The sequence below is a fragment of the Psammomys obesus genome, unplaced genomic scaffold (genome assembly GCF_907164565.1).
Source record: "Psammomys obesus unplaced genomic scaffold, mPsaObe1.curated_primary_1811, whole genome shotgun sequence".
Taxonomy (NCBI): domain Eukaryota; kingdom Metazoa; phylum Chordata; class Mammalia; order Rodentia; family Muridae; genus Psammomys; species Psammomys obesus.
Window position 1 is genome coordinate 5,172,797 of NW_026585686.1, and position 20,005 is coordinate 5,192,801.

At 43.0% G+C, this 20,005-nt stretch overlaps 1 protein-coding gene across 3 annotated transcripts in view; it reads left to right on the forward strand.

The window, feature by feature from the left end:
* The window catches only part of Ttc39b (tetratricopeptide repeat domain 39B), a 100,494-nt gene that overhangs the window by 26,137 nt on the left and 54,352 nt on the right, over positions 1 to 20,005 (forward strand). The window contains exon 1 of one of the 3 annotated variants that reach the window (XM_055629761.1): positions 8,341 to 8,438. The exons of the other annotated variants lie outside the window; for them this stretch is intronic. The gene's annotated coding sequence lies outside the window, so the exon portion shown is untranslated. Of the gene's footprint in view, positions 1 to 8,340; positions 8,439 to 20,005 lie in introns of those variants that run through there. 3 annotated transcript variants of the gene reach the window in all.

The window sequence follows — 20,005 nt, forward strand, 5'->3', positions numbered from 1 at the left end:
AGGACAGGAACCTGGAGACAGGGACTGTTACAGAGGCCATGGAGGGGTACTGCATTTTAGCTTAGTCCCCATGGCTTGCTTAGCTTGCTTTTTTATAGAATCCAGGACCAACAGTCCAGGAATGGTCCTGCCCACAGTGGGCTGGAGAGGGCCGGGCCCTTTCCCATCAATCACTAATTGAGAAAATGCCTTACAGGCCTACCTACAGCCCAATATTATGGAGGCACTTTCTCTCTTGAGGTTCCCTCCTTTTAGATGACTGTGCCAAGCTGACATAAAATTAGCCACTCTACACTCCTTAAATGATACCTGTTTTAGTGCTCAAAACTTTTTTCTTCTCATTGAAAGATGTGCATAACTTCTTTGAACCTGTTTACTTTTATTGTTATTGTTTAGAGGCAGGACCTCTAACACTTGATCTTCCTGTCTCCGCTTCTAGAGTGCTAGAATTACAGGCATTTGTCACCAGCCTGGCCTTCTGTTGTGTTCTTATGGACTTTAAATTATATACATCCTAATCTTTATTTGCTATGGTGCACTTAATACTTTTATGTTAGAATTGTAAATTTTTATTTTGTCTACAAGTTTTAATGTTTTTGTTGTTGATTGCCTATGAGACTAAAAAACAAACAAACAAACAAACAAACAAACAAACAACTTTAATCATAATGAGGATTGGAAAAGCCCAATTTTGGGATGGCTTCAGATGCAAAGATTTTCTGAAAAGTGCACAGAGAGCTCTCAGGTACTCTGTACTTGGCTTTCCTCATTATTCATTTATAAACTAGCACATTGTATTTGCTAAGTCAACATGGACCGTGCTAGAATTCAGATCTGGAGTGTCCCCACATGGCTTATGTTGTGGGCTTTGTCATCAGCCTGGAGCTCTTGTAAAGTATTGGGAAATTTTACGAGGTGGGACATAGCAGGCTTTGGGTCTTTGGGGGTATGCTGATGGAGGAAATTATAGGTCCCCTTCCCTTTTTTCCTCCTGGCTACCACAAGGGAAATGGTCTTCTTTTGCCCTGTACATCTACCAAGATGTACTGCCTTGCCACAGACCCCAAAGTAATGAGGGAAACCAGCTGTGAAGTAGTCTCCAAAGTGTGAGTCCAAATAAATCTTTCCTTATTTCCAGCTGACTGATTTCCAGCATTTGTTGTAGAACAGAAAACCAATACTGATCATTTTTAGTAACTGTAGTCTGTCCATTGTTCTTATTTCTTTAGATTTTTACTTAGTGTCTCTCTTTTCTTGTTATCCCAACCAACATATGATACTACTTTAGTCAGCATTTCTGCTTTCACTATTCTATTATTGCTGTTGTTATTATTGTTATTATTACTATTGAGACAAGCTCTCACTGTGTAGTCTTGGCTGGCCTGAAGAAAAGTAATGGCACATGGACTGTGTCCTTGGAAGAAATTTAAATTGTTCATGAGTGTTGTGACTTGCATGGCATGAGGAGGCACGCTTTTAGGAGGTATGGTCAGTTAGGCCCATCTCAGAACATGTAGAGATCTTTCACATGTTTTACACACAGCTGTCTACCCGCTCTCCTCTGGGACTTTGTTACTTGCTTGAACCTTTGATGCTGGCATGTGTTCCTTGGCGCACTCATGACAAGCTATTCTTTCCCAGTTTGCATGCATACTGTTTTTGATGGTACGTGAAAGTTTGTTCATAAATCACCTTGGCATGGCATGGGAAGAGTACAGAAAATGCTCTGGGCTGGAGTTGATAAAGAGTGTGCTTAGGATGCGCACTGCCTGAGTTTTATCCCTATAGTCAGTAAACTAGGTGTGGTAGCACAGACTTGTAAATTCAGTACATAAGAGAATTAAGTTCAAGATCATCCTTGGCCACATAGCAAGCTTGAGGCTAGCCTGGGCTACATGAGAACCTGTCTTGAAAAGAAAGTCTTTGGGGCTAGAGAGATGGTTATGGATAAAGACCAAAAAATGGGTTAATTTTTTTTTCCTGGTAGTTAAAAAGAGTCTGTGGACATATCACATTTATATTCAGACTGTTAGAACAGTTGTGAGTTTAATGTGTTCTCAGCAATGGCTTCTCATGCCATAGCACCCTATTAAAAGTTTGAATTAGCTGGTGGTGGCACACACCTTAAATCCCAACTCTTGGGAAGCAGAGGCAGGTGGATCTCTGTGAGTTTGAGACCAGCCTGATCTACAGAGCAAGTTCCAGGATGGTCAGGGCTGCACAGAGAAACCCTGTCTTGAAAAAAAAAAAATCAGTGTGAGTTAATCCCAAAGTAGGAGTTTGTAGGTGTTTAATGGATGTATGAATTGGCGATGGATGTGTCGATGGGTAAGACCTTCTGAGAACTTGCCATCGTTGGAGAATGTGAAATAGGTAGGTATTTTTAGCTAGGCAATTAGAAGCTTACAGTGGAAATAAAAACATTTTTGTGGACATCTTTCCTTTCACACACCTGTTCTTTTATTTTTTGGTTTTTCATAACAGTGTCTCTGTGTAACAGCCCTGGCTGTCCTGGGCAACCTTTGTAGGCCAGGCTGGTCTCAGATTCACAGAGATCTGCTGCCTCTGCCTTCCCAAGTGCTGCCAGCACCTGTTCTTTTTCAACCATAAGCTGTCGATTAGTATGGGGTAACATAGGGCCATTGTCCCCCTTATTTGCTTTGATCAGTTGGTAGTAATGTGTTGTTATTGTCTGTTTAAGGTTTTAATGGTAAATGTTGGCAAATAATTGTTAGAAACTATTTAATTACTTTTTTCATATTGGCTTGGTTCATCAGGCACTCCTTCAGTGGCAGAGGAGAGCAGAGACTGGAAGTAAAGGAGGCACATGAAATGCAGGCAGGGACCCTACAGTTTGTTTCATGGTTCCTTTAGTTACTTTGTGGGTCCAAGTAAGGAGCAGAAGCCTGTGGAAACAAACCAGTCAAATGCACATTATTTCATAAGGGCATGAGGGTGGCGCTCTTAGGATCTAATTGCCCTTCAGAAGCCCTGGTGCCCAGGTTTTGGATGTCCATAGATACTCAGGTAAAGCATGCACTTTTGGGAAAATATACTCAAAGGAGAATGTAAGGATTTGCAGTATATTAAAAAAAATTCCAGCCAAGAGATAGTTAAATGGTTAAAAGACTAAACTGTTCTTTCAGAGGACCTGGATTCCCTTCCTGGCATCCACACTGCAGCTCACAACCCTCTGTGGCTCCACGGCCAGGTGTTCTAATGGCCGTTGGTGGCTTCTGCGGGCGCCAGCCACACACTTGAGGCACAGGCATACATGCAGGCAAAACACTAACACATGTGAAATGAAAACTCCTGCCAATGCTGAACATTTTCCAAGCACAGTATAAAGATTGACTAAAGGAATCTTTAAAATGTATACTTTTCACAAAATGATGATTTTTGGCGGCCTACGTGTGTCAGCCTGTACAGATAATCCGATAGTGTGCAGTCTGCCAGTGTGAACACTACCCAGTCCGGAAGGCATCATTTCTGCCACTTCTTAACCATTGGCTGACTCAGTTCTTAATCTAAGCTTTATGCAAATGACCTGTCAGTTCTTAAGTGATAAGATGAGCTCATTGCCCTTTCACTTTCACTGTCTTCTTAGCTGCCTTTCCCTCTGGCATGTCAATCCGTTTCCTTTTTCTACCTTTGATAAAATAGTCACTTAAAGTGACTAATAAAGATTTAAAAGCAGATACTTGAGAATTTAATTCTTTGAAATGTGTTGCCATTGCTGTTTTGAAAATTATTTCACGTCTCTCTGACTCACCCTCTCTCCCACCTTTTCTCATCACGCTCATAGAACATGCAGAACTCCTCAAAGGCTTAGTGATACTTGGCTGAGCATCCTCTTACTGTGTGTAGTTAAGTTAGTGCTGTGCATCGTACATATCTATTAAATCTGAAGATTTAGCAACCACTAACAAATCAGTTGCTGAAAACTGAAGAGGTCTTAGGGGACGTTGTATAACTTGTGCTGTTGTGCAAAGTAACTTCCCTGCTATTTACTTTATTTTGTTGTTCAGACTGGAAGCGTTGGGGGCAGCAGCGGGTCTTCTAGCCTGTGATCAGAGCGCTCTCTCGGTGTTTGCCTGCGGCGCCGACAGATGCCCTCCCAGGGCTGGACCCTGCAGGCGGTTCAGGCAGAAGCAGTGGGATTCTGTCTACTTTGGCAGCCTTACCTTTGCTTTTGTGCACTTAAAGAAAAGTTCTGTGGATCAGCTCTCCAGTGGACTTAAGGGATTGTTTGGCATTTAAAAATTGTTGGTCAAATCTGAAAGAAAATCATGTCCAGAAGAATGTATGGTTTGGTGTAGTTTCTGGAAGAGAGTTAATCCCTTGCTTAGTTGTTCAAAGCAGCACCTGAGCATTGAATGAGCCCTCCTGAGGCTCCAGCATACATGGATCCAAATACATGGATCCTGTATTTTCAATAGAACTTAGTCACTAAAATAGTAGGTGATACTTTCCACGTAATTCCCTATAAATAATTATTACTTATATTTTGTAATCATACCTTTAACCTATGAAATAATTGATTTGAAAGTGTTTTGTTAACTTGGATATAAAACACGCTTCACAAGCTAGCCAGTGTGCAGCCATAGATACTAAGAAAGCACTGCTGTTTTTAGAGAACCATTATACCACCCAAGATGTGAGACATTTTGATTATTTTAAATGCAGCTTCATAACGGTTCTAAAATTAAATGTTTTCATAAAAGGAAAAATACTGTTCTTCTAAATTTAACAAATGAGAACTTAATTTTGTATGTTTCCCCATTTACCTCATTAGACCATGGGTAAAAGAATGCCCGCTTTGCATGGTGGTGATGCCACTGCCCCCCCCCCCGCTCCTTCTTCTAGTCCTCCTCCTCTTGCTCCTCCTCCTGTTCCTCCTCCTCCTGCTCTTCCTCCACCACCTCTCCTCTTCTCCCATTACTAATGTTATGAATTAATAAGACACTAACAGACATCTGTTGAGCACATTCTCTATATCATAGGGCATTTCTAGTTTGGGGAAAGCTGATTGTATATGGATAAATGTTCTAAGAAGTCTCATCTCCCTTAGTTGCTTTTTGTTGTTGTGGTAAGATACATACTGAGGCAACTTATAGAAGAGTTTATTATGGCTTACATTTCCAGAGGGATGTCCACAGTGGTGCAAAAGGCATGGCAACGAAAGCAGGAAGCTGGCTGACACATCTCCAGACACATGCAGAAAGCAAAGGGAGGGAACTTGATGTGGGGACAAGGCTATAAACTCTCAAAGCCCACCCCTACTTCCTCTAGCAAGGTTCCTGAGCTCTCCAAACAGTGCCACCAACTGGGGCCCAGGTAGGGGACATTTTCCTTCAAACCACCACACCCTGATTGACATCCTCCTCCAGCCAAGCCTCAGTGTCAGCACTCCTGGAGTGATGCGGCCAAACACATGTGGGTCGGGTGGCTTGTCATGCTAAAGAACACATACTGGGACGTCTGTTGTGTTATGTGTTATGAGTAAACAGAGGCAAACAAGTGTCCTCATTGGGTAGAGAAGCATGTTTTAAGCCCGGCACCAGTGGGAGGTAGGGAAATGCTGCGTGTGTGAGGAAATACATAGATAAGGCTATTCAAAGGGGAACTGAAGGCTGGAAGGCTAGGGTCTGTCTCAGCGGTAAGAGCTTACCTAGCCCTTGTGGCTCTGGGCTTGACTTTTAGTGTTCTCTCTCTCTGTCACACACACAGCCATGTAAAAACGTCGTTTTAAGTTGTCATGTTTTTCAGTGTTCTTAAAGGAATCTTTAACCTTCCTCAGCTTTTGAACATGTCAGTTAGGTTTAAGTTGGAGGTGCTTAGAAACCTGTGGTCCCTGACTGCTGAAAAGATTCCTGGAGTTATGTATATAGCCTACCTCTTGTAATTTCTTAATTGTTAATTCTAATTGATTAAATAGGTAAGAATGTATACGCGTTATACCAATTATTCTGATATATATTGCAGTCACAAAATATAGTTGAAACCTATATTTAAGTTTTGGTGTAGGAAAAAGAAATATTAGTTGAAAGATATTAATAGTGATGAAAAGCAAAGCTGTGAATTTTGCAGTTGCATTGCTACTCTCACCCACATCAGCCTTTGCAAGAGCAGGTCTCTGATGTGTTCTTGGGTATCTGTAGGTTTTTTGTTTTTTTCTCGTAGTGCAGTATTGATTACATCTGGTGAGTATCCAGCTTCTCTTTTGCAGAGAACAACAATCGTGTTTGCCCTGCTCACAACACCATGTAACACAGATATATTATAGATGCACAGATATATTGGCTATCATTGTACGTACTAACTCTAGTGAGCACTTTTAGAAATCTGGTGGTTGAGCCACCAGGATGGCTCAGTGGATAGAGGTGCTTGCTGCCAAGCCCGACAGCCTTGGACCCACTTGGGAGAACAAACTCTTGCAGGTTGTTCTCTGACCTTCATATGTGCTGAGTGGCATGTGTGTGGACCTCCCTCCCCAACAAATAATAAACGTGTTTAAAAGAAAGAAATATAGGTGGTTAGCCATAGGTCACATATATGGGCAAATAATTCTATTTGTATGAAGCGACGTTGTGTATGTAGGGAGAATGGAAGCTGGTAAGATCTAGAAAGCTGATCCTGGGCACAGTCAGGATGGCTGGGAGATTCACATGGCCCCTCCTAAAGTAGTGTAAGCGGGAAACAGCTGCTAGAGGAAGAGGAGAGCATCTTCCATAGCGGCCTACAGGTTGGTCAGAAAGCCCTAGATACAGTCTCTCAGGGGTTTTCATCTACACTGGGTAGAGCTGTTAGGGTGACTGCAGTGGAGTCTTCTCCTATAATTGACCTGGGTGAACTCATTTGCTCACCAGGCAAGACTCAGTTGGAATGACTTCTTTGTTCTGTGTCAGTTTCTTATCTGGGATAAATTTGTTGACAGCATCCCAGGGAAAGTCATGCGACACAAAGACAATACATAGAAGCATGGGAAGCAATATTATTAAAGAAAAATATGTTACTGTTAAGCTCCATCCATATGACATAGGAAGGAGAAAAATATTTTATGTAAGATGTTACAAAATATTGGCAATGATTATCTCTTACTGATGGGATAGTGTCTGGCTTTAATTTTCTTCTTTTCTTAGTTATTATTTATAATCTGGAAATACCAGCTTATTTTGCTTGATAGCAACTTTTTAAAGAATATTTTCTGAGACAGTGTCTTATATAGCTTAGGCTGTCCTGGAACTCACTATGTAGGTGAGACTGGCCTTAAAATCTTGATTCTCCCACGTCTATTACAGGCATGTGACACCACATCCAGCTACTGATTTTATAATCAGAAAAAATAATGGGTTCCCTAAGAAGACAGTTTCAGTCCTACTGTGAACAGAAGCCCTTGTTAGAGGAAACTAAAGTCATGGAAGGCCTTATTTCCAGAGAGCCTTTGCTCTTCAAATTAAGACAGCGTAGTCCAGCTTCAGGATCTTGCTTACTTAGGGTCCCTGGAGTGGAGTTCTTTAAGCGCGATGTTTTTGGTTTTGGCTTAGCCAAATCCACTCCAAGAGCTGGGCTTGATAACACATGCCTATGTAAGCCTAGCATTTGGGAAGAGGAGGCAGAAGGGTCTTGAGTTTCAGGCTAGCCTGGGCCATAGAGTAGGACTCCATTTCAACCATCAAAACACAAAGATAAAACAACAACAGCAACAAAAACCACAACTCTAAACACAAACACACTTGAAATAATATTAAACGCCAGTTTGAAATTGGCCTTCCCAGCAACCGTGATATGCCTGTCGTGTGAGATGTATTTGTCACTGAAATAACCCACCAGACTGAAAACTCTAGAGAAACCGATTTTCCCTTATTCTGCGTCCCTCAAGTGTGTTTTAAGAAAGTCCAGGGTTAGAAAATGTGAATCACGCCTGGAAATAACAACTTGTTCTTTCAGCTCTCTTAAAGTAAGAAAGCAATTCATGCTATTCTTTGATAGATGGAGAAATGCCTAGGCTAGGTGAAAACTCATTGGAAGGTCCTATGATTTTTATAAACCCAGTCCATTTGTACCTGTCTTGCCTGTTCCTCTAGGATAATTAAACAGTGATGGATTAGGACTAGGCTGCAGCAGGGATTGGGGGAAAAAATCTCCCAGCATCCCTTCCTGCGGAAGCAGCCACCGCAGCAGCGAGTGTAGCTGCCACTGTAACTGACAGGTCTTAAATTCACCCCTGCAGTGTGCTCTGGGAGGCTGTCAGGGTCTGGCAATTGAAAGTCTCTTTGGAGACCGGGGGTTCAGCAGATGTTGAAGAACTCTGTTGGTTTTTATAGTGAGGAATGACTCTTTATTTGGCTGTTAAAAAGATTTTGTAGAAGAGAGGGAAAAGCATCTTCACAGCGGAACCCTGTTCTGTCCTCCGAAGTTACAGCTGCCGTGAGCCCGTGAGTGTTGTATTTATTTAGCAGTTCCAGGGGGACGTTTGCAGGGTTCTCTGTAAGCCTGTGAGGAATTATTTCTGGAAAGCTTTAGGGGTAAAAAAAAGAGTTTAGTTTCACTGTCGACCTACAGGTTTTGTTAGATGACATTGTCCTCTTAGCGGCTTCCTGTCAAGCTTGCCGGGGCTTCCCTCCCCCGCCCCCCTTTTTGAATCTTCCTGAGGGTGTGCTGTAATTGCAGAAAGCAGCTCTGTGTCTGTGTGTGTGTGCCCTGCCTGCCCTGCAGAGGCTGTGGTCTCCGGTGCCATGGCTGGCTGACCACTGCTGCTAGGTGTGCCCTGGGGTTCCCGAGGCTCCCACAGCAGAACAATGGCAGCAGAAGGAGGCTCACTTGTGCTTTCTGTGTTGTCTGAGGTCCTCTGCTGCCTTCTTCCTAGCCGTTTTTTGGTTTTGTCGTTCTATGGTAATTAAGACTTTGAAGGTGAGTAAAGTGCTGTTCATTGAGAAACAGCTTGTGCGGTTTATCCTAGACCTCCGCCTGGGTGGTGCCGGCTTCAGCCAGCCTCCGCAGCAGATCACAGAGAATGTGAGCTCTGCTTCATGACCTTTCTAGGTTGTGCACGGGAATCAGTGCTGACTTGTGTGTGTGTGACGCAGATCCTGAACTCAGAACATCTGTCCTGAGTCATCATGTCCCTCTTTCCTGGCTGAATTCACCGAGGCTACCCTGTTTCTTTGCTGGGCATTGGTGAAGCACAGAGGTTGATTTTGGATTCCTCCTGTGACCCCACATGTGCTTGATGGGTCTTGTGAGCTGATTCATATCAGCTGGCCATTGATACCCTCCCGGTATCTTAAAACCACATTAAAGTGATTTTTAGAAGTGATATATTAGAGGCTGGTAGTCAAAATACTTTTAAACACAAACTGGTAGCAGTCATCTTTGTATACGGAACAGGCTTAGGCGGATATATGCATGAGCTTTTGGGTGCTGGTATTTGGTTGATTTCCTGCAGAGTAAAAATAAATGAAGGGCTGCTTTTTTTTTTTAAGAAGATATCTCTGCCACCTAGAGATCAAACATCTGCTATTTTTATTTTTAAACATTTTGTCATACCTAAGTACAGTGACTTGAATTTAATTAGAAAGGGTTGCTGAATTTACGACACTCTGCTTTTAAGCTTGCAAAGAGCATCTTCCATTCATTCATTCACCAATGTTTGCATTTGTTGCAAAGCTTTTCCTAAGCTCTGGGGATTTGATGTTGAATAAAGTACTGTATTTGGACTCTGGGAACATATATTTTTAGCAGGGTAAAAGAGGCAGTTAAAAATGAATTACCAAGTTATTTCATTAGAGCGGTGGTGAGATTTTCAGCTACATAACCACAGGCTACTTTGTGAGCAGCCTTACATGGGACACATAAAAGCTTGGAACTAGGGCTGCCCCGGATGTCAGTCACGGAGTCTTTGGGTGCTTAGCCGGTGAGGGATGTTAGAAAGATTCTCAATAGTTCAACAAGCACGCTATAGGTACTGCAAGTATAGGGTTTAGATTAGAAAGAACTGGCTTCTGCTTTGGTTAGTCCACTGAGGAATGGAGGAAAATTGGTTATTATGTACATTCTGTGCCATCATTTTCCTATCTCACAGGAGAAGATAGAACTAGACCCTTCTTCAAGTGTTTTCAGGGCCAGGCCCAATCCTTCCTCCACCACTTCCTCCTTCTCTTTTTCTTCTTTCTTCAAACTTATAGCAACTGTCCTGTCACTGTAAATCACTAATGAGGAAAATGAGGTACACAAAGGTCAAACCCATTGTCCAGGGTCAGTTAGAATGCTGATTATAATGACATGGTTAAACCCATTGCCCAGAGTCATCCAGAGTCCTGATTATAATGACATGGTCAGACCCATTGCCCAGGGTCATTCAGAGTGCTGACTGTAATGGCATGGCTTGTAAGCTGGCAAACCTGTGCTCCTTGGGGTGATTGCACTGTGTCTCTTTGCTGGAGATTGATTGTGGGGAGCTTCCCACAGTTTCTTCTTCAGTATAAACTTCAGTGTGTTTCTGGAAATCATGCATCATGAAAAATAAAAAGTGATTATCTCCTTTGGCCCCAAGCCCAGATCTTCCTATCATTTATACTTGCTTTCCTCTTTCGGACATATGCTTATGTCCTCAGCTCCTTTTGGAAAGGCAAAGGCTGTGAATGGACAGACTGAGCTTCAGGAGTGGAAGAGGCTCATCGAGAAAAGGAATGGTAGTGGGAAGAAGCCAACATTTCTTGCCCTGCATGTTCAGACTGCTGTCTGTCAAGTTCAGAGAGCCATCAACCTTAGCGGTGCTCTCAGAGTCCCACAGCTGACACAGCAGCGTGTCAGCTCCTGCAGTGCGGTGACAGAGGCAGAGGGTGACTTTTCAGCAGAGACGTTCTCACAGGTCTCCCTTGACCCGCCGCAGTCTCTGCTTCTTGGTGGGAGCTGTGACAAAGAACTTGTGACACTCCACACAGCAGTGTCCTCTGTGCTGCCAGTTAATTCCCCACCTCAGGCCCCGCAGCCCCGGCTGGCTAAGTTGGGTCTGTTCACCCTGCAGGCGGGTGGTTCTCAGTCTACGTGTTCACAGTCTGTGCTTCCAGAGTTCCTCCTGGCAGCGCCTGACTGCTGTGTCCCGTCCGAGGCACCGCCAAGCCTTTGACTGTACCCACACTGCCTGCACACTGAGGACACGTGAACAGGTTGGACAGGTCAGGCCTGTGGATGTTGGAGACCCCTCTCCAGACCCACACCCAGGCATTAACCTCAATGCCACGTGGCCCGAGTGGGAGTGGAGAGGTGGCAGTGCTGTTCTAATGGAGACTTCGTGCTTAGCCTGTGGATTTGTGTGAATTTCACGTGTGGTTTCCTCTTCGTTTGCTATTTCATTATCCCACAGGTGTGGATGTCCTTAGTGATCATTCACATGGCATGGATTTAGTGATTATTTTAGATTCGTGCACTATAGAATACTTTGAAATCATTACAGGTAACTGCATTTTAGAAAAAGAAGATCCTGGAGCTAAGACTTGAATTTCACCCGCGGTTAGGGCTGTGGTCATTTTCTTCTTAGCGAGTAAGGCAGATTTTGAGCCTTTCAATTATCCAGGACCTAGCATAAAACATTTACCTGCTGTTCACCTCTTAATAGCTTAGGGCTTTTCTTTTCTTTCTACGCCCTCCCCTGCTCCCCTGCTCCCCTCTTTCTCTCAAAGCAATAGCATCAGGTTACAGAAGCCATTCTATTTGATAGCTTTGTATCACAGGCTGAATAAATACAGCATATCAGCTAGGAGAGCATGGAACTGTGGGAGGAGAGTAAATGCTGGTGCTTAATCTCTTAAGCATTTATATGCCTCTCTTCCCATGCTAACACACCCACCAGCATCTCTGCACTAACATATTCCTGTGTTCACTTCATAAACTGCTCACTGCAACTGAAATACAAGTCATAGAGCAGACATGAGGTAGTCTGAGAAAATGGTTTTTGTATGACCTTTATTTTTTTCTCTCCCTCCTGGATTATGAGGTAAATGAAAGGTAAACTTGTCTTTGCAATTGTTTAAAGACACTATTTATGCTGTGTTTCAGTTGTAAGTTTCTTCTTTTTAAAAAAGTGAACAACTTCTTCCTAGTCAATTGTCACACCGAAAACCTGTATTTGCTCTGCACCCTGCAAATATTTGCTTCCATGTTGGGAGGGGCATGGTAATTGGCCGACAGTGCTTTTAGCAGCCTCTGCCCAGGACTGCCGGAAACATTAGGCCGAACTGCTGAGTAGCAGGAACGCCTTGGTCTGTGTAATGGGAGGCCCTTGGCTCCCCTCACCTTAAGTGGTCCAATACCATCCCCACCACTTACAGCCCCTCATCGTGTTTATGTGGTGTCTCAGTTCAAAAGGCGATTTTACAGATGGAGTGCCTCTCCTGCGGGAACCTCCCGTGAAGTAGACTGAACTGGGAATGGGCTTTTCTCCTCTTGCTGAGGCCCATCATCAAAATTGCTGACACACCTGGGGTGGCAATCCAGTTTTGCCTTGGGTCCCAGCACACCATGGCCTCCTCTGTCTCTGAGGTATTCTGATGAGAAAAGACAAGTCAGAGATGAAGGAAATTTACTGCTAGGGCCAAGGCCTCCCATAGAGGAGAGATTTTTTTCTGTTAAAAGAACGAGCAGAGGGACCCAGGGAAGCAGCACACATCTCCTGCCAATCTGCCACCCTGTTGTCTTTTGTTTCAAGTAACCCAGGAAATTTGATTTGCTCCGTGTAAGGACAGAAGTTGTAAGGTCTCGGTTCCTGCTCTTGGGAGTTTGCAGCATCTTGGGCCAAGGAAAACAGCACTCCTTGGGGATAGCTTCTTTTCAAAAGGTAGTGGTCTGCTTTCTGTTCCCTTAGTGAGTCAGCTCTGAACTGGTTTTTACTCTATGTGGAAATGAACTTTTATTCTTTTCAGATGGTCTCACTTTGCTTGTAAGGGCCCCATTCCCACCAGGAACAGAAAACAAACCAATACGGAGCCGGCAGCCAAGCTGACTTTCAGATCACCAGTACTCCTCTTTTGGAAGGATCATATCTTGGGGTGTGTTGGCGAGGGAGGGTGGCTGCCTAGTGAAGAGGGAACTGAATCTACCTCCTTTCTCTCCTGCCGGGGATAAGTGGGAAGTGACTGGGGAGGAACCCCTGGGTGGGAACCGCTGTCCGGCCTTCACACTGGCTGCTAGTGCTGCTGTCTGTCTGTGGCTGTGGGAAGGTGGAGGCCGGGAGGCGGTAGTCATAGGCCCTGTGGGGCTGAGTGGACACGGCCTGGATCCTGGGGTTTAGCATTTTCTCTTGGTACTGCTTGGTTGGCCCACAAGAATCCTGGATCCTGAAGAGCTTTTCACACATTTTCACTAAGCTAGTCCGAAAAAAAGCCTTAATTTTTAGTAATTCCAGACATAGAGAAAAAGTTCAGTAATCAAATAAAGGAGCTAATGAACATGCTTAATCTAGTTTCAGTATTTCGTTATTTATTTTATTATTTCCTCTGTAAGCCTGGTGGTGGCACACATCAGTCCATCCTGACTGAGGCAGGAGGATTGCAAGGTTGAAGCTGGCCTGGGCTGTGTGAGAATAGGATGCTCTCGAAGGGTGCATGTGAATCTTCTGAGTAACACAGCTTTTTATGTGCTTCTGTTTTCTCAGTTTTCTGCCTGTGCTTCTTGCTGTGAAGTTAAAACTTTATATCCTTGAGAAGCAGCCATGAGTGCAATCTTTCCCTGGCTGTCGGGTTTTGATTGAATTTCCCATAGCTGGTCTTAACGCAGTGAGCCTGTCTAGGGTGGCTGTTCTGCTCGGGAGGGTGGTGCCACCCTTTAGTTGTCCCCTGGTTTCTCTATCCAGTCAGCATAATGTTAGTTGAAGCTTCCTACCTGCAAAGGCAGGGCTGGGTGCAGAGACACTGGCCTTCTTCAAGATGTTTGCTGTTCCAGGAAGAGACAGTTATATACAAGTGGCTTTGCTCATCCTAGATGTTCCATCTTTGTTGATACCATTTAAGCGCGTCAGTTAGCATTCTTCCCTGTCATCAGCTCTCCTTTAACTAATTCACAGCATCTTACTACCATGTTGCTAAGCCACATAGCTCTTAAAAATTATTTATTACTATCATGCATGTGTGTGAGATGTCTGTGAGTTCAGGTGCACAGTGTGCATGTGTGGGTCAGAGAACACTTTTGGGAGTCAGTACTCTCTTTTCACCTTTATGTGGGCTCCAGGGATCAAATTCAGGTTGTCATGCTGTGTGGCGAACACTCTTACCTGCTGAGCCATCTCTATGGATGCCAAGTCATTCTTCCTCCTCCTTTTGAGACAGGGTTTCTCTGTGTAGTCTTGGCTGTCTTGGATTGCCTTTGTAGACCAGGCTGGCCTGGAACTCAAAAAGATCTGCCTGCTTCTGCCTCCCTGAGTGCTGGGATTACAGGCATGTGCCACCGCACCTGGCACGTGTATAAGTCATTGCTTCTTTATACATTTGGATTTTGTTTTGTGTGTTTTCAGACACCATTTCTCTATAGAGTCTGAGCCAACGTCAAATTCAAACCTTGCTGACATTTACATAGTCTCAGTGTACAAGGTTTTCTGGTCTCCAAACAGAGGAAATCAAGGTTGCTAGTGTACCATTGCTTACTGTCTCTCCAGGACTACTTCCCTCAGCTGGGCCCTGGGGAAGGGCTGGTCTTGGGAAGAAGACTGAGAATTCAAAGGCCTGACTGGGCAATTTAGTGTAAACCTGTCTTGGAATATTTATAGCTTGGGGACATAGCTCAGTGGTAGAGTGCTTAGCATGGTCCGATCCCCAGCACAAGTAAAGTGGGAATAAATTATAGTACATTTTCAGCAGAGGCAAACAACAGTTAAAGAAACCAGGTTGAAGTGGTACGTTAATAAATTTGAAAACAGTTCAGAAGTATAAAAATGAACTATTTTAGTTTGATTCTTAAAATAGTGATGAAGCCTGTGATAGTGGAGGAAACAAAAAAGGTCAAATTAGAAAAAGCCACAAAGTTTAAGAATTTTGCCCCTTTAATGGAAAATTGAAAGGTTTCTGAATGGTCTAAAAGGATGAGGGAAGAGTCATTGGGACTTCACCTGGGAAGGGCTAAAGCAACACATTATACTGTTCTGGCCTATTTCCAGCTCCATTTTGAGCTGTGTGTGATGAATGGATGTTCAGAGTTTTTTCCTTAAATTAATACTTGAATGTTGTTTTTCTGTGATTTGAGCCTACATATTCCTTTTCCTGATTATGAAAACAATGCATGATTATGTCTGAAAATTTGGAAAAGACGAGACAGAATGAAGCCTAGCTATGTCCCAGAGATAACATTAAGATTTTTTAGTTTTGGTTAAGGAGATTTTGAATTAAGTCGTAGAGGAAGGATATCTTGGTTATCAATACATTACTGTCATATCTAATATTTTCTTATTTCAGGGTATATTAATTATGTTCTTGTCATCCTGTGGCTTTATCAATATTACTTTCTTATAAAGAGTCAGGGTGAGAAGGAGGGGAAAAAGTTGGAATGATGCTTTTCTGATTCTGATAGCAGTGGTGCTAGGCCAGGTGAAATGTGAAGGTTGAAGGTAATGAAAGCACTGCTGATTGACATACTGAGTTATGGGTTCCCTTTCCTCCCCCCGCCTGCCCAGCTGTGTGTATTTGCTTCTGGTTTAAGTGAGAAGAGTTTGTGTATATTCTGTGTCTGTGGTACAAGCTTAGCCATGTGTGTGCAGGTGCTGGGAGAGGGTGTCGGATCCCTGGAGCTGGAGTTAGGGGCAGGTGTGGATTCTGAGAACGGAGCTTGGGTTCCTGGAAAAGCAGCAAGTGTCCTGAAGCACTGAGCTGCCTCTCCAGCCCGTTTTTTTGATTAAAAACATTACTTATTTGTGTGCGTGTGCGCATGTGCACCACACCTGCCATGGCATGTGTGGAAGTCTGAGGGGCTTCCGGAAGTCCAGTTTCTCCTTTCACTGCGTAGTTTCTGGGATGGAATCCAGGTCAGTAGGCCTGCTGGCACGTGCCTTTACCCCCTGAGCCCTCTTTGAGATTTTGAGATAGAGTGTCATGTGGCCCAAGCTGGCATTGAATTAACTATGTAGCTGAGGCTATCTGAACCCCTGATCCCAAGCACCAGGATTACAGGTCTGTGCTACTAAGTCTGGCTTTGCTCTTACTTTCTCATTCTCATTACCAGCACTGGCCTCTTTCATTCATCACTGGCCATGAGCTTGGCTATTTGAAGAGCCCACTGTTGGGTCGACCTTGGCTTGTGAGCAGTTTTAACTGTTCTATGGTCAGCAATAGGAAGTAATGGATTTCCAGGCAAGTGTGTGTGTGTGTCAGAGTCCTCTATACTATGTCTCTGGAGGACGTTGTAGGCTCAGGACGCAGCATGTATTGCTGCCTCCTACAGTCTATCAGGTGGCCTCTGCTGGGGAGAGGCTTGAACACTGATAAAAAAGCTCAAAGAATGCTAAATATGTTTTATTAATTTTTGAAATGTTATTGTTTTCTTTTTAAAATGGTCTAGCTTTTCTTTCTTTTATTTCCCCCCAGGAATGTAGCCTATTGTTTTGGATTTGGAGGGGGGCAAGTTAAATTTAAATTGGTCCTGCAAATTTTTATTTAAGAGAAAAAGCATAAAAATATAGCTGTGAATTTCTTTGAAAATAGTTCTTTGTAGTATTTGAAAATTAGAGTGGTACTAAAAATCAATAATAAAAAGATAACTCAATTAGAAATAGGAAAAGAATCTAGAGAGTTCTCAAAGAAGATACCCCAAATGGCCAACCAAGTGCCTTAAAAGATTCTTAATGTCATCAGCCGTTAGGCAAATGCAAGTCAAAACCACAGTGCAAGGGCTTGGCACAATTAAAGTGTCTGCTGGGTAAGCATGAAGGTTTGTGTTTTGAACCCAAGTACCCCAGTGTCTACTTACATTACACAAAACCCCAACGCACAAACAGTTACCACACTTAACCAAAATGACTACCATTAGCTAAATTGTAGAGAAATTGAATCTTTTTCCTCCCTGGAGACAGGGTTTCTCTGTATAGCCCTGGCTGTCCTGGAACTTGCTCTGTAGACCAGGCTGGCCTTGAGCTGAGCAATCCACCTGCCTCTGCCTCCTGAGTGTTGGCCTTAAAAGTGTGCACCACTACCACCAGGCTTAAGCTGTCATATTTTATTGGTTATATAATAAAATCATATAACCACTTTGGAAAACAATTAGTGGCAATTCTTCAGTATCAAATGTGGAATTATCACATGACCTAGTCTATTATATTCACATAAATCTTGTACATGAATATTAATAACAGCAGTCTCCATGATGCACAAAAAAGTAAAATTAAAGTCCATGCAGTATGAACAAATGAAATGAAAACCAAATCCGGCGTATCTCTACAGTATCATGTTACTTAGTATTGGACATGATGAAGTATTGTTAGCCGTTCCATACAGCATGAGTGAATCTTGGAACACGGAAAGTGAAAAAAGCCTGTCATCTAAACAACACGTATGGTAGTTGATACTCATGCAGAAAAATCAAATGCAGATGCAGAAAGATTAGTGTTTGCTTAGAATTTGAGGTGATACAGGACATGAGTGATGGTGAACAGGTTGCCCTTGCGTGATGGGATGTTGTGAGTTAGATTGTGGTGATAGTTGGATACCTCCAAAAAATCTGTTTAAAACATTTAAAAAAGAAGAGTGTCCAAAACAATGCAAAATAAAGGCACATTTTTCTTACACACCTTTAGTCGAAATATAATCTGTGACCCTTAGTCACTGTCAGTGAAATAAGAGTGTTTTTTTTCACTATTTGAAAACACACTTTCTAACCTGAGTATAGTAGTATGTAAGATAAAAGGAAGCATTCAGGTAAAGTTTAAAAGCTGTGCTAGTTGTGGTGGTAGATTTTAAAATGGAGCAGCATGAAGTTTTAGTGTTGTTCTTTTACAGTACGTGGATATCAGCACCATGTTTATATACTGCTAACCTTTATTGACGGAAACAAGCAAAGACTGAATAGTCTCTGTATTAGTCAGCTTTACATTACTTCAACAAGACACCTGAGGTAGCTAATTCATACAGATAAAAGGTTACTTAGTTCAAGGTCCTAGATCAGGAAGTCCCATTAGCCCCAGTCTGTGGTGAGGCTGGCACGTGGACAGTGTTTCACGGTGGCAGTAGGAACATGACCATATCCTGAACAGTGGTAGAGAAAGGGGGTGGGCACACCAGGCTTGCTCCTTTTATGACGTTATCACGAGAAACCCAAAGGTCGCAGGTGAACCACCTGACACCTTCAGTGATCTAAGGACCTCCCAAGGGTTCACCATTTGCTACTTGGAAGCAGGTCTTTAATCACAGTGGACTTTGGAGAGGGCAAAGCAGACTGGAACTTACCAATGTATGTAGACATAAAAATGCAATATTGTGTTCTCTAGTAAGGGGAACAAGGACTGTCTCTGACATGAACTCAGTGGCTGGCTCTTTGACCTCCCCACCTCCGAGTAGGGAGCAGTCTTGACAGGCCACAGAGGAGGACATTGCAGCCAGTCCTGAAGAGACCTGATAAGCTAAGGTCAGATGGAAGGGGAGGAGGACCTCCCCTATCAGTGGACTTAGAGAGGGGCAGGAAGGAGGGTGAGATTGAGAGGGAACGAGGGAGAGGGCTACAGCTGGGATACAAAGTAAATAAACTGTAATTAGTATAAAAAAAAAAATTAAAAAAAGAAAAATGCAATATTATAACAAAATTTTTGGGGCAGATTTCCATAATAATATAATGAAACCTGAATTAAAAAAATTCCAGCAAGACTTTTTGTGAAACTTTATAATTATCAAAATCAAAATTTTGACAAAATTTATAACTGTCAAAATCACATAAATGAGAATGACAATATAATAAAAAGATCCTCAAATACCAGTTAGAGAAGCAGATGACTTATTTCTATCTCTCTCCACTTCTCAGAAAGCTGAGGTAATGGTAAGCGTGTGAAGTGCAGGTGCACTGGATACGGACAATAAAGGTGTGTTCAGAACCAGCCTGAACACATGGGCACTTGCTCTCCGTTAGGGGTTGCCGCATAGTGCAGCACTGTCAACAGATGATAACTGCAACATAACCCATGCTGCCGGCATGGTGGTCAACAAGGGAGGTCATCGAGGTATAAAATGCTTCCCAAAGCACTTGGGAGACTGAAGACAAAATGTTGAGATATCATTTTTTAAACACAAAACTGGTTTATTTGTTTATCACTGGCTATGTGATAAAACATAACGTTTTCATACATTTGTGTATTTATTGTAGTAAAATAGCTTCAAACTAATGTCAAGTTTAAAAAAAGATTTATTTACTTTACGTGTATGAATTTTTGCCTGTGTGTATGTGTGAGCCTGGTGTCCTCTGGGGATCAAGTGGGGACATTTGGTACCCTGGGAACTGGAGCTGTGGTGGCTGTGAGCCATCATTTGGGTGCTAAGAATCGAACCTGGGTCTTCTCTAAGAAGAGCAGCAGAATAACTTCTGGCCCATTTCTCCAGCCCCAGTGTCACATTTTCTGGAATATAATCTTAGTAGTAACTGGTCAGCCAAGCAAAGGCAAGCAGATCTCCAGAGGGTGAATATTCCTGTGTGCCTGCCAGTGCTTTAGGATCTTGAGAGGACTTCAGTCTTCTTTTTGTCTCATTTCCGAGCTAACAAATGGCTGGAGGATGAGTTATTGATTGCCTGTCTTTGGAGGACTTGGGGATGGGAGTTAAATGTAGTTCACACTGTTCCCAAAACCGTATTCCAGATATAATGTATGCGTTCTTTGCTATTCTTCTTCTTCTTCTTCTTCTTCTTCTTCTTGCATTTGAAACATTTTTAACATAAAAAGAGGGAGAAAATAGGTTCTTCATGCTTGTTTGATGAGAGCTTTGGTTGGGAAGTGTCATGCTGAAAAGGATGTGCGGAGGCCACCCAGGTCCTGAGGGAGGCAGGA